This window comes from Drosophila takahashii, chromosome 3L, assembly GCF_030179915.1.
Source record: "Drosophila takahashii strain IR98-3 E-12201 chromosome 3L, DtakHiC1v2, whole genome shotgun sequence".
Taxonomy (NCBI): domain Eukaryota; kingdom Metazoa; phylum Arthropoda; class Insecta; order Diptera; family Drosophilidae; genus Drosophila; species Drosophila takahashii.
The window spans coordinates 29,259,693-29,274,950 of NC_091680.1; positions in this window are offsets into that span (position 1 = coordinate 29,259,693).

The window sequence follows — 15,258 nt, forward strand, 5'->3', positions numbered from 1 at the left end:
CCCTACGGTTTGAGACGTGTAATCAAATCCTCGCATATAGCCTGGAGTGTCGAACAGAGTTTGAGTGGTGAAAGCCTGCGACACGAAACGTGAAACTCGGGGAGAAACCTATCTAGACCCAGTGTGCCTTGCCTAAGCGGGTCCTGGCGCGATCAGCCAGAAGGGAGATCGGTCAATCGTTTGTGGTCTCAAGTCGAGAACTCCAGAAGAGCCCTACGGTTTGAGTCGTGTAATCATGGAGCCGCGTGTGTCTGAGAGAGTGTTATAAGTTCAAGTCCACTCACTTACAAGTGAGTGGTGCTGGGTCACTTGGTTCACTTGATCACTTGTAAGGAAAAACAAGTGATACAAGTCAGAGTGAGAGTAAGTGAGAGTGATAGAATTATTAAGCAAGTTAAGTGAGTGATTTTTATTTATTTTAGGGCGAACCCCAAATAGTTCTATAAAAAACTTTGAACCAATTATGTAGAAAGTAAATTTACCTTGAACATGGCAATAAAGAAATCGCGGTTCATACAAGACATTTGGGCTTCACTTTAAATGCCCCTTAAAAACTCGCGGTTCTAACCGTAAAAATCCCTGAGGTGAAATTTATCTTTAGCCGCTCCTTAAGAACTCGCGGTCCACCACATTTTTGTTCGCTTGCAGTCACAAAAGTCGGATATATTTCAATTAACTTCTTATGCCTCAAGAACTCGCGATCCACGGAAGTTTATCTAGTTCTTACCCATCAAAGTTCTTACAAACATATATATCCCCTATTAAAGAAAACTCCCTTGCGTGTTTATGTCCCGCTCAAGATTTCGCGGTCCACGAAAAACCCATCCTACCGAAGACCAAGTTCTTACAATGACAAAAGCTTTTAATAATTTGTTTATTTACTGGACACGTATCAGATTGTCTGATAGGTGCAATCTTTTTATACCCGTTACTTGTAGAGTAAAAGGGTATATTGTTAGTCTTTTTCTGTTCATAGGTCTGGATAGTGTGAAATCAAGTCTGTTTCTGTGAGAGTCGAGTCTTATTCTGTAACGGGTGATAGTTTTAGTGATTCATAATAAAGGATTCGAAAAAAAATTTTTTTTATAATATATAACATAATTTGGTTCTCTTTTTGGCTTGATTTTGAAATGGTGTAGGATTGCTTGTCGGTTGGCTTGAAAATGTTTCGGCCCAAAAGTAGGCAACGGAATTTGGCCAGAACGATTTTGGACGGGGATAAAGTCTCTTGAGCCAAAATTCCGAAATTTCACCAAAGTGGTGAGCGAGGTCGTAGTCAGGGTCTCGACCCGAAGTTAATATTCGTTTAGAGTCACACAAAAATTACCAGTGGATGGAAACAGAAGTAGTGGCAAGTGCAGGAAGATCAAAGTTTTAAAAATTAAAAGAAAATCCAAAAGTACCCAAAATTCCCAGCAATCGCCGTTGCAAGTTGCATACAAACAAAAGAAAACAAGTGCTAAAGTGCCAACCCCTAGTGGGTAAGTTTTTGAGTGCGAGAAGGTGATAAAACGGTGTTTGAACGCCCTAATGTTTTTAGGTGGCACCCGGTTACATAACCCCGGTCCGCCAAAAGCCAGGCTCGGACGTAAGAGGCGTCTGAAGAACAAAGGATAAAGAATTTATATACCCATCAACCGATCAACCAGCACCAGCAGCAGCAGCAATATCCGAGATCCAGCAGAACATAGCGCCGAGAATTTTATTTATTTACATCATCTACATATTTTTTCTACTTTCTACATCTACGTTTATATGTTGTAGAGTAGCCCAGTAGCCAGCGAAATTTAGGCTAGGGTCCATTTACCGGCAATACAGTCCGTAAGCCGTAGGGAAATATAGACCAAGAAAAAAATGAAGTAATAATCCCCGGAAATATACAAAACCAACTCTAATCGCATTTAGAAACTAAAAGTTACGGATTTTACGCGTCAGATCGAATTTTACGCGCAGAAACAGATCGAAGCTGAAATTTAGTTTAAGTAGTTTTAAGAGTATAGTTTGAAGGAAGAGAGAAGGTCAATAACAGGAAAAAATATGCATTAGAGCTGAGCAGTCCCGTCTTCCCATGTACATTTCCCTTCCCTCTCCCATATCTTAACGGCAGAGTACCGTACCGCTGTAGGTTACGAGTAAGGCGAGAGTAACTTAATCGATCTCTTAAGTAGTTGAGGTTCTCTTTCACAGGCCCCCTTCGAGAAGCGCTTCATCGTGGGATACAAAGTGAGTCCATTGTAATGAATCTCAACTACCTTTTTTTTAAATAACACAAAAGTCCAAAGAGACAACAAACATTAAAATTTAACCCCTTACTAAATGCCGTAATAAAAAAAAAAAAAATTAAAGAAACTCCAAATTCCAAAAAATTTCCTCCCCATAAAGCCCAAACCAAAACTTCCTGCTCAATAATATAAAATTTTAAGCCACACATATAATGCCATAATTTTACATACCTACACCAATTATACCCGCTCTCTACATTTGTATTGTTTCACGTAAAATCTAGATGTCATATACATGAGCACTGAAATATTCAGCGATCGCTAACTTTAATTTTTATTCATTAAATTCGCATTTTTAGTTTCAATCTAGATGTTAATCATTTCTTAGGTTCCTAATGAACTTGTCTAGAATTAATTTTTGGCATTTAATAGGATTAGTCTATGTTTAAAAATAAAATTTATAATGTTGTCTAAATTTGAGTAGAGTCAATAGGGAAGCCATGCGTCGTCGAATGTTATCTGTCGTGTAAAGTGTAGTCGCCTTTTAGGGATCGCCATATATATATCTGTTCGATGGTGATCATGGTAGGGAGGGCAAGTCAGCACAAACAACCGCTGGCATAAAGGCACTTCATCCTTGTTCGTCCTTGTCTGTCCTTTGCTAGTCAATAGTCCGGTCCATTAGTCCTGCGGAGATCCTCGTACCCTATAGCACGCGAAGTAATAAGATTTTGTTGTTCGTCTATAGAGCAAGTAGCAGCGTTCCTAAAACCTATCCCCGACCCCCTCTACTGGTAACTCATGCCGGAACCAGCGCGTGCTCAACGTAGGCTACAAATTACACCAGCTCTCGAAACGTAGTTCGCTACAGTATTCTAATATATAACAATAAACTTATTTGGCGCCCAAACGTGTGTGGCCCGATTCTGTCATGGCGACAGATCGATCCGGCAAGGCCAGATCCATAAAAAAAAAAAATATATATATATTTAAAACCGTCAGTAACATCAGACGTTAGTCAAGAGAATCTCCACAGCATTCATCCTCTAGATTAGGTGCGGCGAGGAGTGATTTTTGGATCAAAACTCCTTGCATACTATTAGGCTGCTGGAAAAGTTTTAGCTATTTAGCTTTAACGCCGCTACCTAATTAAACTTACGCATAGGGCGTTGTTTATTGGCTTAATAAATTTGCCATCCCGTCTTTTAGCGTGGGAAGTATTAATTGTTTTGTTGTACTGAAGTCTAATATGGAATTGTACAGAACACTTGTTGCCGGTTGCCTGGTGTATCTGGTATAGTCTGTGTTTTATGCGAAGTTCAGTAATTTCATTAATACAAGATGTTAAATGTAAGATTAAGAGTCTGTTTTCGAGAATCTGAACAATAGGAGCCGGATGTTGCCGTTTTGCCATGCGGTGAACCGATTAAGTAGGTATTTTCGTTAATAGATCGTCATCTGAAATTGATATCTTTCACCTTTCTAGTCAAGTTTTTTTGTAATTTATTTTGTTTTGCGTATTAATCTTTTTGTAGTGGAGTTTTAGGCGGAATTGTACAGAACACTTTTGGCCGTTTGTCTGGTGTGTCTGGTATAGTCTGTATATAATACAAGTTGCAAAAAGTTATTTGATACAAGATGTTAAATGTAAGATTAGTGAATCTGTTACATGGAAATCCAGATATTACAGGAGCCTCTTGTTGCCGTTTGCCTTGAGGTGAACCTTTTTATTGTTTTTGTGTAATAGTTCGTCATCTGAAAACGTCATCTTCCACTTGTAATTCCATTTTATTATTAAAAATGTTTAGAGTCAATAGTATTAAATTTCATTACCGACAGGACTTAGCAGGACAAGGAACTTTACAAAAAGATAGCAGAAAACGATTGCATGGCACCCCAAATTTTGAAAGTTTTATTTTTGATTTTTTCGATTATTTATTTATTTATTTATGTTTTGTTTATTTATTATTTTTGCTTACTATTATTTATTTATTTTATTTATTTATTTTTATTATTAGGTAGATATTTTTTCAATTATTATTGCAAGATTCCGGTGCTGTAGGTCTTGTTGAAATGTCCCTAGCACACAGCACAGAAGATCTAAATAAAATAGTAGAGAACGTTTGTCAGATCTGCGCAAAACCTATTTCCTTTCCGATCCAATTGCTACACGCAAGGTGCGGTCACGATTTTCACCGAAATTGCTTCGCTACAAAAGCGGGGAAAACAAAAATCTGTCCTGTCTGCTCTAGCTCACTATCCTTCGCATCAGCGGAGAATTTAGCAGTTGATACTCCAACTAAACCTTCAGGCTCAAGAACCAAAACTCCAATAGTGCCACTTAACGTAGTAACTAGGTCGAAAGCTAATCAAGGCAAACCACCAGCCGAAATCACAATGTCAAATTCTAATAGTTTAGACCAGGCTCTAGTCCAGACTGGACCGCCAAAGGATTTTCAAACTGCTATGGTCCAAAGTATAAGTCAAGCCATTTCACAGGCTATAGCGGAGGCGATGGCCCAGCAAACAAAAGAGCTTGTTAAATTGGTAGACCAAGAGACCGAAAAGATCACTAAAGCTTTTACAGAAGGACTCAAAAAACGAAATCAAAATCAATTCCCCAATCAGATAGTACTAGATCCGATCGAGAACCTGGCTAATATAGCTCAGCAGATACCACAACATGTAGATTCGATCGAGAACCAGGCTTATGCAGATCAGCAAGAACAACAAAACGTAGATCCGATCGAGAACCAGGCTTATGCAGCTCAGCAAACACCACAAAATTTAGATCGAAGTTTGAGTGGCAATCAGTCGCCTGCCTCAGTCCCGAGTCTGATGAGCTCTGATCAAATTGCCCAAATCATGTGTAGCTGGAAGCTACGCTTCTCAGGAAAAGGCCCAATGACCATCGACGACTTTATATACAGAGTCGAAGCGTTAGCGGGACTAACATTGCAGGGTAATCTTGAGATAATGGCTCAAAACGCTAATATTTTGTTTGAGGGAATTGGGAGCGATTGGTACTGGCGGTATCACAAAAGTGTTTCTGAGGTGCGTTGGTATGAGTTGTGCGCAGCTTTAAAGGGCCAATTTAAGGATAATCTAGCTGATCGAAGTATTAGGGCGGAATTGGAGCAGAGGAAACAACGCGAAAATGAATCGTTTGATAACTTTTATACGGTAATTTCATCGCTCTCAGATAGACTGTCGCAGCCCATGACTGGCCAATCAATGGTAGAAATACTACGGCATAACCTTCTTCCGGAAATACAACGCGGGTTACTGTATGAGTCGGCTAACTCTGTATCAGAATTGAGAAGCCTTGTGAGAGCCCGTGAAATATTAATGAAAAATTTAGGAAAATATTCAGGAACCATACAGCAGCCTTCACAAAAGCGCCATTGCTCGGCAAGTCAATACCAAATAGAACCTAAGCCAGATTTCGTAGGCTCGGATAAAGATCAAGAGTTAGCAGCGATGAATAGGTCTTCTTGGTATTACAATGAGAGAGGGCCTCAGGCAGTGGAAATTACCGACAAGCTGGTATCTCCCTTGTGGCAATAGCTCACCCCAAGTGAGATTTTGGTGGGGGGGAACTGTAGGATTGCTTGTCGGTTGGCTTGAAAATGTTTCGGCCCAAAAGTAGGCAACGGAATTTGGCCAGAACGATTTTGGACGGGGATAAAGTCTCTTGAGCCAAAATTCCGAAATTTCACCAAAGTGGTGAGCGAGGTCGTAGTCAGGGTCTCGACCCGAAGTTAATATTCGTTTAGAGTCACACAAAAATTACCAGTGGATGGAAACAGAAGTAGTGGCAAGTGCAGGAAGATCAAAGTTTTAAAAATTAAAAGAAAATCCAAAAGTACCCAAAATTCCCAGCAATCGCCGTTGCAAGTTGCATACAAACAAAAGAAAACAAGTGCTAAAGTGCCAACCCCTAGTGGGTAAGTTTTTGAGTGCGAGAAGGTGATAAAACGGTGTTTGAACGCCCTAATGTTTTTAGGTGGCACCCGGTTACATAACCCCGGTCCGCCAAAAGCCAGGCTCGGACGTAAGAGGCGTCTGAAGAACAAAGGATAAAGAATTTATATACCCATCAACCGATCAACCAGCACCAGCAGCAGCAGCAATATCCGAGATCCAGCAGAACATAGCGCCGAGAATTTTATTTATTTACATCATCTACATATTTTTTCTACTTTCTACATCTACGTTTATATGTTGTAGAGTAGCCCAGTAGCCAGCGAAATTTAGGCTAGGGTCCATTTACCGGCAATACCGTCCGTAAGCCGTAGGGAAATATAGACCAAGAAAAAAATGAAGTAATAATCCCCGGAAATATACAAAACCAACTCTAATCGCATTTAGAAACTAAAAGTTACGGATTTTACGCGTCAGATCGAATTTTACGCGCAGAAACAGATCGAAGCTGAAATTTAGTTTAAGTAGTTTTAAGAGTATAGTTTGAAGGAAGAGAGAAGGTCAATAACAGGAAAAAATATGCATTAGAGCTGAGCAGTCCCGTCTTCCCATGTACATTTCCCTTCCCTCTCCCATATCTTAACGGCAGAGTACCGTACCGCTGTAGGTTACGAGTAAGGCGAGAGTAACTTAATCGATCTCTTAAGTAGTTGAGGTTCTCTTTCACAGGCCCCCTTCGAGAAGCGCTTCATCGTGGGATACAAAGTGAGTCCATTGTAATGAATCTCAACTACCTTTTTTTTAAATAACACAAAAGTCCAAAGAGACAACAAACATTAAAATTTAACCCCTTACTAAATGCCGTAATAAAAAAAAAAAAAATTAAAGAAACTCCAAATTCCAAAAAATTTCCTCCCCATAAAGCCCAAACCAAAACTTCCTGCTCAATAATATAAAATTTTAAGCCACACATATAATGCCATAATTTTACATACCTACACCAATTATACCCGCTCTCTACATTTGTATTGTTTCACGTAAAATCTAGATGTCATATACATGAGCACTGAAATATTCAGCGATCGCTAACTTTAATTTTTATTCATTAAATTCGCATTTTTAGTTTCAATCTAGATGTTAATCATTTCTTAGGTTCCTAATGAACTTGTCTAGAATTAATTTTTGGCATTTAATAGGATTAGTCTATGTTTAAAAATAAAATTTATAATGTTGTCTAAATTTGAGTAGAGTCAATAGGGAAGCCATGCGTCGTCGAATGTTATCTGTCGTGTAAAGTGTAGTCGCCTTTTAGGGATCGCCATATATATATCTGTTCGATGGTGATCATGGTAGGGAGGGCAAGTCAGCACAAACAACCGCTGGCATAAAGGCACTTCATCCTTGTTCGTCCTTGTCTGTCCTTTGCTAGTCAATAGTCCGGTCCATTAGTCCTGCGGAGATCCTCGTACCCTATAGCACGCGAAGTAATAAGATTTTGTTGTTCGTCTATAGAGCAAGTAGCAGCGTTCCTAAAACCTATCCCCGACCCCCTCTACTGGTAACTCATGCCGGAACCAGCGCGTGCTCAACGTAGGCTACAAATTACACCAGCTCTCGAAACGTAGTTCGCTACAATGGTGCTTCTCTTTTCGGATATTAGCAGCCGAGCCTGGGAAAATGATCTCTCTGAGGATGCACTACTTGCCGGAATACAAAAAATTTCGCAACTGACTTTGAACAATAAAGGGTAGTGTTCCTTGTTTGCCTCCCACCATCTTAACACATCAAAATCCTTTCCAAGGGAAAATTTATGGAATTGGTATTCATAAATTTCCTTTTCGATGTCGTTGTCTTCAGTATGTTCTGAATGCTGTATAAAAGTTGAAAAAATTGAAGATGTATTTGGACTGTCGACTATTTCCGTGTTGTTATGGACCGTAGTTGACATGTGTTTTCTCATAAGTTGCTTTCTTTTTGTTCCGTGGTAAATGTAATTAACTTGTTTGTTGGTAAAAAAAGAGAAAGGTAATGATATTTTGTTATGTGTGGTTCTATAACACTCATAAGAAGCTGTTGGAGCTCCATTTTAAGCTCCCTCGTCAAATCAGTGTCGTTTGAATCGACGTTAAAATTCGCTTTTAAGTTTTCGAGGTGTGGTATGACCATATGGATCGTTGGGTACTTTTCGGCCTCTAGCTCATTGGATGCTGTGTTAATTTGTTTTAAAATTTCGCAGAGTCCCTGGAGGCTAGTAAGGCTTATTCCGTTTAACCTGTTTTTCTGCTTTGCTTCCTTTAGGGTCTCGATTATTGTATCACAGTTTTTTGCAAAAGAAGTCATGGTAAAGTAAACGGTATTCCACCTATTTTGGCAGAAGCTTTTTAAAGTTGCGTTCAGTTCTGTGTTCTTTCCTAATTTTTTGAAGTTTGACTTCACCAAAAGTTCGGAAATTTTTTCTGAATTTGCAATTGCTTTTTCAATAACATTGTTCAGCAAATGGTTTACGCAATGGATATGCTCATTGCTCTGAAAAGCGCTGATCATGTTGGATCCCCGGTCTGTTACGATAACAGCGTTATCTAAATCTAAATCTAAATTAAATTTATTAAGCTGCTCGACCACTCTTGCTTTTACATTAACGCCTACGAGATACATAAAATTTATATATATTTATTTTAAGAAGTTAAATATAAGTTTAATTACCTGTCGCTGATACGTCCATTGACTTAATAGCATGTAACCGACATGTCAGGTTACCGTTTAAGACATATTGGATCGTGACTGATACGTATGATCGTTTCAAAAAACTATCCGTCCATATATCCGAGGTTATTGCATATCCGTTAATTCTAGCTAAGGCTAGTTCATCCGTTACATCCAGGCTTTTTTTTCGTAAATCTTGGCTATGTTTCGCGACAATGTCGTCGGATCAGGTATTATTTTATCTATGTCAAGGTTAGCTCCATATCGAGCTCCAATATCCACAAATGAAGAAAATGATTTTTTTAGCCCACTATCGTTAATGGTTCTAAATGATCTGCAATTTTCCACATTCCATTCGGTGGTTGCTTCGGTTATTCTCTTCTTAAATTCATTGTCCACCTCGACATGGTTAATGGACAAATTCAAGCTTGCGCGTGCTGCAGCGATGTGGCATTTGTGGCGAACAAGATTTGAAGTGCAGTTCGTGAACCGAAAAATGGCATTACACATTCTGCACGCTGCAATGCCAGCAATTAACTGTTCGTTACTGTCCTCCACCAACCCGAAAGTTGACCACACTGCGCTGCGCCCACGTTTATTGCAAATTTTATATTCGCCCGCCTTTAATTTATTTTGGGCCTCAGTTGGACATACCAGCTTTAAAAATATGTATTTTTTAATTTATATTTTATTTCATTTTGACAAAAATATAGCTTACGTTTTCCGAGGAAGCCATTTGAAACATGAACACAACTTATAAGGTCGAAATTATTTAACACACTGAATCAGAACTTTAGAATTTTGTTCACTTACATAAGTTCTACTGACTTACAAGTCATAGAGTTCACTTTCCAAGTGAACCGAGTGGATCAAGTTAACTTGAAAGTGGTCTTGTTGTTTCAAGTCATAGAGTGATAGATCACTTTAAATTCATAGACTTGGCTTGCTTCACTTGAACTTGTTTTTATACCCTTGTAGAGGGTATTATAATTTCAGTCAGATGTTTGCAACGCAGTGAAGGAGACGTTTCCGACCACATAAAGTTTATATATTCTTGATCAGCACCAATAGCCGAGTCTATCTAGCCATGTCCGTCTGTCCATCTGTCCGTTTCTATGCGAACTAGTCTCTCAGTTTTAAAGCTATCGCGATGAAACTTTCCCGAAAGTCTTCTGTCTATTGCAGGTAGTACATATGTCGGAGCGAGCCGGATCGGACCACTATATCTTAAGGCTCCCATAGGAATATTCAAACAAATATAAGAAAATTCATTGTAACTTTGTAGGAAGTAGGCGTTTTGATTCTTGACCACTTAAAAACCAAATTTAAATAAATAGAAACGCTAAATCTGGAATCTCTGGAACTGCACCGAGTGAGCATTACTTTATCTGCAAGGGTATATAAGCTTCGGCTGGCCGAAGGTAGCTTCCTTTCTTGATTCAAGTTGGAGTGACTCAAAATTACAAGTTAACTTATAAGTTCTCACTTAAAAGTCAACTTTTGCAGGGCTCTAGTCTGAACCCCGAGTGAACGAGCCAGAAGGGAGATCGGTCGAGCGTTTGTGGCCTCAAGTGGAGAACTCCATAAGAGCCCTGCGGTTGAGTCGTGTAGTCTCGGATCGGCGTACGACCACGATCCCGAGTACCAGAAGCCACGCCTACGTCCAACCGCGCAGCCAGCATATTCAGGAGCAGAGCGAAGGACGTCGTCAGCGGCGAGCCAGCCAACGCATCGCGACAGATCGCGCTACGAGGAAACGTCGCGGGCGATAAGCCAAAGGGTAAAGCTAGGGCGGAACGTTCGTCTGCGCTAGGCGTAGGAGCGAAGTGAAGCGCACGGCAGCATCCCTGCGAAACTTGGACTGCCAGCGCGACCTGAGCGGGACAGAGCAAGGGACAGGTGGTGGCATCGACAGGAGAGATTCCTTGAGATCGCGGCCTCTGTTCACCCTAGTCTGAGAACGGTGACGCTTCCCTAAACCCGCGCAGCTGATCTCCTGGCGAGTCTAGGGCACTACGAGTAGTCGTCGATACCACGCATCAGTGACGAGCATTGCCAAGCGTCTTCAGGCAGCATCAGTGTCTGCAGGGAGCGTCAGTGTGTTAGGGAGCCGCAAGGATCTTCAGGGAGCTTCGAGTGAAAGCGTCGAGGGAGCTACAAGGAGCTACGGAACCGGAGCGCCCCGTCGACGAGGAGAGCTCCGAGTCATCAAGGCGACCAGGAGTCGTCGACGCCCACGAGTGGCGATACCAAGATCACTGTACTATCACGCTCGCAATAAACCCACTAAGAACCCGTGAATTCTGTGCTTTCTCACTGATCTACTGGGCGGTCACGTCTATATAAATTTGGTGGGACGAACACACAACCTTACTGAGCTAGCCGCACGAATCTCGTAGCGAGCAGACCTAAATAATCAGTTCGTTACAGTGTGTATAAATATGGGGCTGCCACACATGGTAGTAATGTGATCGGAAAATTGCAGTTTCGGATCCATATAGACTCCAAGGGCGTCAGCATGCGTTTTTCTATCTAAAACACAACCGCTCAAAGTATAAGTTGAATAGTGAGGGCTGACACGAAAAAAGGTCATTAGTTTACTCTTAGAACCATTTAAATTTAAGTCATTATTCATGCACCATGTTTTAAATGCATTGAGATCGGACTGTAAAGCTAAACTTTGTGCGGGATCATTAAATGGCAGGCACAACTTAACGTCATCTGCGTATATAAGTACACGTGAGTTCGTTAGGACTTGATGAAGGTCATTTATAAATAATGTAAACCAATTTTCTTGTGGTACACCGGACGTAACTCGGCTTAGGGATGAATAAGAGTTTTTAAAAATGACCCTTTGAGTCCTACCATTCAAATAACTTAAGATCCACCTAAGAAGATCATCAAGAAACCCTAAGAGGTCCAATTTTCGTACTTAAATCGGATGGTTTACAAAATCAAACGCCCTACTAAAATCAGTGTAAACCACATCAGCCTGACGATTTTTTCTAAAACCATTTAACACAAATGAAGTAAACTCCAAAAGGTTGGTTGTTGTTGACCTATGTTTTATATACCCGTCACTCGGCTAAAGGGAATGCGAGGGAGATGGATATATAAAATTTGTTTAATTGCGTATAACTTCTTAATGAATGGTCCGACGAAAAATGTCTTCTACATTTATAAATATAAATAGTATAAATATACACAACAAAATTATATTTATACTTCTCCGAAATCTTTAAAGGTGTGGGCAACAGACACATTTTAAAATCGTTAGTGGGCGATTGTGCGCGTTAGAGGGGGCGTGGCGCTCGGCTGAAATAAACTTGCGCTGCGTAGGAAGCCCAAGAATATGTGCGGAAAATATCAACATACTAGCATTTTTAGTTTCCGAGATCTCAGCGTTCATACGGACGGACAGACAGACGAACATGGCTAGATCGACTCGGCTAGTGACCCTGATCAAGAATATATATACCTTATAGGGTCGGAACCGCTCCCTTCTCCCTGTTACATACTTTTGCACGAAAACAATATACTCTTTACTCTACGAGTAACAGGCATAAAAAAACCAATATTTGCACAGTGCAATATAATGCACCAATTGAGCAATTCAATGGAAAAATATAGCGGTCAGTAAAGCAGCGAGAGACAGATATGCAGCCGAGAGCTGAGCAAGGGGAAATGAGAACTTGGTTGGGAACACTTAGGTACGAAAATAAGAACCCGGAAGCACGGAGAAGTCAGTCAGACTTTCAGATACGGCCGGCAATAATACCAATCGAGCCCCAAGAATAAAACTATCAGTTCGACGGGAAGTTCGAGGCACAACATGAAACCTTGTTTCGCTGTTCCAGAAGATTCTGTTTAAGAACCAAACAAAAATGGGATCAAAATTGTCGAAAGCGGAAGGAAACAATGTCGAAGTGGTAGACCACAAGGACAAGATCGTGAAAGTATTTAACGTCTTGTATCTAATCGCCGTGTTACTAGTGCTCCTTATAGTCCTCCGAGGACTTCGAATGTACAAGAAATCAGTACAACGTCGTCGGGATCATGGACACGAACTAGAGAGGATCGTAACCGCCGACTCCACTGGCCTGAAAGAAGTGCAGAACAATAAAATAAAAACCAAAACAAATGCAGTAACGCTAAAAATAACCAGAGGAATTAAACGACATTTTAGTTGGTTTAAAATTAAAGAATCATTTGGATCATACAACCAATTATTTTTATACCCGTTAATCGTAGAGTAAAAGGGTATATTGTATTCGTGCAAAAGTATGGAACAGCTAGGAGGAAGCGTTTCCGACCCCATAAGGTATATATTAAAGATTATTCCCCTTGACAGAGAAAAACACGTTCGACCTGGTTGAGTAAATATCCGTAAGTGATGGACCTTTATTTGATAACGTTAATGATGGTACGTGATACAATATCGTGATATATCGATATAAAGTATAATGTTAAGAGTTTACAGTGCTGTTTCAATACCCTTCCTCAATGTATGAACAACTATTATACATTTAATATAGAGCTCGCCATGCTTTTGTTTTTGCAGATTTTTAGTTAATATGTCTGTAATCATCTGACTAGTTGGAAGATACTGAAGAATAATTTATCCTTCTCTAACAATATCTCGTGCAAAGTGGTACCTGATATGCTTAGATCTTGAATGGTAACAGTATTTTTGGCCAATTTCTGAGCACTTAAATTGTCGGTATGCATGTTTTTGATGTTTTGGAGTCCCCGCAGCCGATCTCCAAGATAAGCCGTCTCAATGAAATCGCCTCCTTGCATGCAGACGACAAAGCCATGTACTCCGCCTCCGTACTGCTGAGTGCCACTTCCAAGATATCGGTCCTCCAGCTAGGTAGAAGACATATCCTGTATGTGATTTCCTATCAGTTTTATCACCGCCCCAGTCTGAGTCCACATATCCAGATAATGGCTCCTTAAAATTCCTGTAATGCAACTTTAAATCATTTGTTGATGCCAAATATCGAAGAACATGCTTCACTCCTGTCCAATGCTCAATGTGGGGATCCATATTACGTTGAGCCAATTTAGATATTGAATGTAATATATTTGGTCTTGTGCACAGATCCAGCCACATGATTTCACCTATGGCCTTTTGGTATCCTGCTCGTTCATCTTTTTGCATCCATCCTTGTCGCATGAAACTTTAAAACCTGCATCAAATGCCGTGCCGATAAATCAAATTTTAAATATTTTGGCTTTGACTCAAAGTAATATCTCCTAATTCGCCTTCTCGTTTAATTTCCATACCAAGGAACATGTGTTACTTTCCTTGGGGGGCACAGTCAAACGATTGAGAGATTTTGCTTTTAATGTTTATCAGATCTTCCTTGTCTTGGCAGGCCATGATCAGATCGTCCACGTATACCAGAATAAGGGATAAATGGGGTCCATCTGTGTTCATATATAGACAAGGCTCGTTTTTACATGAACTAAAACCAATACCACGATGAACTTCATCCAACTTGTAGTTCCACCCTCTTCCCGATTGCTTCAAACCATAAATCACCTTCATAGCAAAAGCACTCCGGCAAAACAAAGTGGACAATGTGCAGAATGTTCTGGAAACAGTCGATGAGGCAAACGAAGAAGCGAACAACGAACCAGAAGGAGGAGCAAGAAGCTGCAAAGTCAAACGAAGAAGCGAACGACGATGAAGAAGCAGAGAAATCAAACGGAGAAGCGAATAACGAAAGATAAGAAGAAGAGTCAAACGAAGCGGCGAACGGCGAGCAAAGGAAAGGGAAATCGAACGAGAAAACAAACGACGAGTCAGAGCAAACAAATGAATCATTCTCGGCGTATTTTAACAGCAAAAACTGTCTAACGGACTTTAGATGTCATAGCGCGAGTTGGTTGATTACAGCATCCACGGTATACCGGATCGTCAAATTCGTACAAGTGCCAACATGACGTGCTTTAAAATGAAGGATGACCTGCTGTCGGCACTACTACACGTAAATTTAGTTGCTCCAAAAATAGAAGGAGTCACTAACAGCGCTGGAAAGGTTGAGAACCAAGTTTTCCGGTGATACAATTGTAATTGCTTGGGGCACATCGCCTCAGATTGCCGTAAGCCAACACGAGAAGTTGGAGCCTGCTTTGTGTGCGGAAAAATGGGTTACCTTGCCGCAGCCTGTGACCAAAAAAAGAAGACATCAGCCCCAGCTATCCGCAAAGATGATTACGTAAGATATTTAAGTATAGAAATAAAGGGTAGCATTAATAAATCGTTTTTTATAGAATGCCTGTTAGACTCGGGAAGTCCAATCAGTTTTATTAAAAGATTTTATGTTCCGGCTAGCGTTAAATTGAAGCCAGCGCCTCCAGCCACGTATATTGGTTTGAACTCCAGTAAATTAATTATGTT